Below are 5,536 nucleotides of genomic sequence, written 5' to 3' on the forward strand. Positions count from 1 at the left end.
TCTATACTGGCATGCGAGCAGTTCCCGTACAGAAGCAGTACCCGTATTTTTCATTTAAACGCTTGATTTTTACTTGCATTCTTTAAAAATTCATTTCAAATCAAGCAAATACATAATACGAGACGGTCTTACCTTAAAATCTAGGTTGGCTAGATTATTAGGGTTACAATTTAGAATGTAAATTGTAGTCTCTGAAACTAAAAAACAATTGTATAAACTGGTTAAATCTCGTACGAGTAACTAGTCTCCTAAGTCAATCAAAATAAAATAAATATACCTTAGAGGCCTTTGTGCATGTTTGTACACTAAATCCTCTGAAATATGTAAAACCTCGCATTTGTAAATCTAAGCATAAATCTTAAATGTGGCCTGAATAAAGTGGACCTCTACAAATGTTATATGAGTCATTAGCCTTGTGTCAAAAATGGTCCGATCGAAGCAACCTTTGTTCACAAGGCATATAATTGGAATGAACATTACCTCAGTCTTTTATCAAATTATATTTATCATGTATCAGTCAAAATATGCCCCGCGCTTAGGTCACTTATTTAGCGTTGTTCTACATAGAGACATATGGCATAGAGCTTATATATTTGGAATGTAGCATTTCTAAGTGGATCTCAACGAATGCAATTTGAGTCACGCCATTAGTTGAAAAATGGTCCAAAGAGTTACTTTTTTATTTGGAATTATAGAGAATAGAAAGAACCAAATTCCTCCCTAACTAAAATTGTTGCAGTCTTGGTTTGATTGAGCCAGTTCATAGACAAAAGTTCAAAGTAAAAACAAGTTACCGTTCACGACTCTTTAGAATGGCTTAAGCAGAATACAAAATTATAAAATTAGAAACATTCTTATGTTATAACATTTTAACACGTCCAATAATGTTATCAACACTGAAAATATTTTACATATCATATTATTAATCTATGTGATGTAATCGACAATATAAATTGAATACTTAGTAATAAGAACCCAACAATATTAGACAATTCTCTTTTAAAAGTGACTCATACATTATTTCCTATTATAAAATAATGATTTGGGAATACAAATGTAGGTAATCGATCAGATCACATTCCCACTGCTTATTTTATGACAGATAATAATTTATATGGTAATAATGCGAGACAATGTTACTAGCTGTGATATAATATCCACGCTTACATAGGCCACTTATCAGGCAATTTAGATAGATCTAAAATTGGTGTTCGGATCATGTAATAATAGCTCTATCGAAAGTTGGTATTAGGTTATCCTTCAGGCATATATGTCTGATTACTTTTTCCTATACAGCTTTACAATTTTTCCCAGGATTGTACTCTACAAAGGCAATTGTCGGTCGTGCTAAAATGAAAGCAAATGCATTAAAAATAAGGTATATAAAATGATAGTGTCAAAATATGAAACTTGTAAGTTTAAATTATAATGCAGATCAGGTTATAGTTATGCCTTTTTGTGTCATTGCGTTTGTTACTATAAATTGCTTAAATAAGTATTTTTTCAAAACATATGCACACCATATTAAAAGGTGGGTGCATGTCTTTAGATGATCCAACGTATTTCAAGTAAAAAAAACTAAAAAAAAAATGCACTAATTTAACTTTTTAAAAAAGTTAACAGATTCAATATTCGAGTAACAATTTACATGTTTATGCGATCAATGACTGATTTTGCAGTATTTTTCAGCACATTACTACTTCTTGACCAACGCAATAATGATAATTTTTGCATATTTTCACCTCTTGGTGTAATTAACGTGGTTTGTATTCTATGTACCGGTTGCAATGTGTGTAAAATACTTTCTTTGTGCACTTTATGATATTCTAATCCAAAATACAGTTTCATTTTTTTATGAAAATAAACATGAATTTGGAGGCATACCGGTTTAAGATTAAGATAGAACATGGACACTGCTATTTAATGTTTGGTAGTAAACGAACGTTTAATTGCTTGGAGCGCTACAACACATTCCACAGGCTTGGGAGTGAAAACAACATTGTTAATATATACACTAATAGTCAAGGGAATTAATAACATTCAGCATTAACAACGTGTTGTATTTCATTAAATGCTTTCTAAATCCTGACCTACTTTTCCATTATTTATCATCGCTTCTATATCTTATAACAATGAAGATCTCTTGAATAGGGCTTGAATATCATGTTTATTTCACGATTTTTGTTGGAAGAATTTCCATCATGAACATATGATAACTAAATCATACAATTAATCATCGATTGTTGCATCAAAAAAAAGTTGCCGTTCATATACATTCTGACAAGAAATTAAGAAAGCACAATAATCATCTAGATTATAACAAGAGCAAACAGTAAAAATGATCTGATTTTATCACAATATTTACGCATGTAAAACAAACATTATATTTGACTTATATATATTATTTTTTATTATACAGTTTTTCTAATTTTGATAGAAAGAGAGATTTAACTTTGACTTACGAGGGATCACCTATTTTCCAGTTTTTTTAAATGTATATAATATTTCGACATTGACTTGCTTTTAAGTCATTTTAGTCTACAAAGATAAACTGGTAATCTTCACAATTATAATACTTTACATAAGGTTAAGATTAATGAAAAAAAACTGGAAAAAATTAAAACATTACTTATTTTTCTATTTCAAAATGTAAGCTGCGTTTGTATAACACTTCAATTTAATTATGTTTCATCGTATTACTTCTAAGATAACAAAATAAGATTTCCATGAAGAAAGTCCAAAACAAAAACATTACAAGTGTTGCAGACTCGGTTTGATTGCGCCTGTTCATGGACGGTGATGTCAAGTGCAATCTACCGTCCACGCCCTCTAGCACCGGCTTAAGCATTATTCAAAATTTAAACTTGAAAATGGTGAAAATTTGAATTTAGAATCATCAGCAGATGTGTTCATACTGTTGTTATCATAGAATCTTAAATGCGACTCTTTGGTGCCATTTTATGAAAAGCGGCGCATGGTCCCAAAGTAAAAGACCTAAACGAGAACACAATGGGCGGAACTAAACACAATAGAATTTTGAAAGGGGATCAGTGGTTATGAAGCCTGCATATCACAGGTAAAACCATACAAAAATACACTCTGGATCAGATGCATTTCTAATTGAATCGAAGTATGGATGATGATGGACATAAATTTACTCAGTTTCGGAATAACATATTTCCATATATTATTGTGCTATAATCTTGTGTTATACACGAAAAAAAAAACAGTGACAACGCAAGCACAAAATTAAAAAAAAGCCGAATTCTATCAATGTTCAATGCGAGTGTGAAAAATTACATCTTAATTGTGAAACGTTAAGACTATCTTATACGAAATGAAAGGTTTACTTACTTGCAACTATTGGTTATGTAACAATACTTGAAACAATCCACCATGTTACCATATGCTTTATTCATTATTCATGGATTAATTGTATCCCTACGGCAGATCGAATAATAGTTTAATCAATCTTTCTATAATGTACAACTTGAAAAAGGCGTTGTGGTGAAATAACCGTAGACTTAATCAAAATATGTCCAGGTTTTCGATTTCCTTCGACGGCTAAGATTTTCGATAAATAGATAACTTCAAACTTCAATTTTGTAAAAGTAAAAAAAGACCTTTGTATAATTCTAAATCTTTGTTTTAAGCCCCTTATCAAAACAACGATTTCCTATTAGACACAGTAATTGATAAATTGTAAATATAAATGTGAAAATAATTTCATTATTGCGTTTTTCAATGTTGGAAATGATAAGTAGAAATAAAAAAAATTTCAGTTAAATGATATTGATATATATTGCAAATATGTACTTTGATAAATGATAATTCATATTCATTCATAAGGAAAATATTATCTTAAATCCATACTTACAAAGTTTTGTTACTTGTTAAATAAATATAAGTTCTGGAAATGGGAAAATATTGTTAATTGTGTCTAAAATTAACTCTTGCAACTATTTAATCAAACATGAATAAGCAAAAATGTTAAATATTAGTTCCATTACTTCATTTATTATGCATGATCCAATTTCTACAATAAAACATCATATTACTGCGTAATATTCGTCGAAGTTAATATGAATAATATGATATTTCTATGTATTAAGTATAGAAGCAATGACAAATTATAAACTAGGTCGCATTGAATAGCAGCTGTGAAAAGCTTGATTCCATTCTTTATAATTGAGGAAGTTAGACTATGTCAGAACACGATTGTATTAGTTTGAAGTACTAGCATGCATGCAATAAATCAGCATTCTTGCATAACAAGTTATTCATATTTCATATTACTTTTGGCTTTGGTGTTTTTTCTTGCATAAACAATCTGTTAATGTTAAACATCAAAAGAAAACAACACTGTATCGAAAATTTTGTATTAAAATTGCACATATTTTCCAATTGATTTATTTGATGACAGAAGTCATGTTAGAAAATAGCGTACAAGAATGTCAGAACACATGTTCTACTTAAGTATGACTTTGAAAATAATCAATTATAAATGCCTTGAAAATGTAAAAATACATATATGTCAGCCGTAACCAGCATGGGAAGTACATTAGTAATGTAATATGTATATCAAATTTGTATATTTTTAAATTATTTTAAAGGTGAAGGCCCCGTTTACTGTTGTGTATTCTAATGGTTTACCATATATTTCTTTCTCTGTTTCTTTGTTATGTCACTTTATTCTGCCGCTTTAATGAAATAATGTTATTATCTTTGAATCTTTAATGACCAAACTTCCTGAAAAATAAATTCTAAAAAAACAACAAAAAACAAAAACAACAACAAAAAACAACCGGCTAAAAATCAGATATTATACCCACAGCAATTGTTGTTTGACATTTAAAAGCTAATGGAACATGATATTTCCTGGGGGCTTAATCTGACTTGTTTTTGTAAAATGTTTTATCAGATTTAACAGAAAAAACGATGTTCTTTTTGTTACTCAATTATAAATCACAAAAGAAACACTTTCTGATTTCTTAGCGTCACTGCATTTTTTGCTATCGATATAACAGGTTAATATTATTTTTCAAATATCCCTTATCTAAACTTTACTTCAGACAGTACACAGGGCGACGACGGTAATATGTATTTACTACATTTTCAGTTTCATATGTACTATTTTATTTACAACTTATTACGAATTCAGGTCACATATGTGAGCGGTTACATTATTGATTAAAACAAGAGCAAACAGTAATTGGATTAAGTACTAGTGGACAAAATATTGTAACGAAACTAGACGAAGAAGATTATTATGGCACTGATAAAAGACTGCATGCTTCAATCGCTTTGCTATCCTGATCCCCGACAGCGATTAAATTATTAAAACGCACTGTTGAGTTCTGTAACTATTTTATGCGACTATTGATTTGCTTTGTTTTTTGAATACAGATGAGATCTAAGTTAAAAACATGGTTATTGTTTAAAACTGGAATTTTGTAATCATATTATTAAGTACACATATATGTGTATATCTATTAGAAAATGTACACAATAAAAACATATACATATTATATGAGTA

Source organism: Ruditapes philippinarum, unplaced genomic scaffold, assembly GCF_026571515.1.
Source record: "Ruditapes philippinarum isolate M1 unplaced genomic scaffold, ASM2657151v2 ctg128_1_1_1_1, whole genome shotgun sequence".
NCBI classification, from domain to species: domain Eukaryota; kingdom Metazoa; phylum Mollusca; class Bivalvia; order Venerida; family Veneridae; genus Ruditapes; species Ruditapes philippinarum.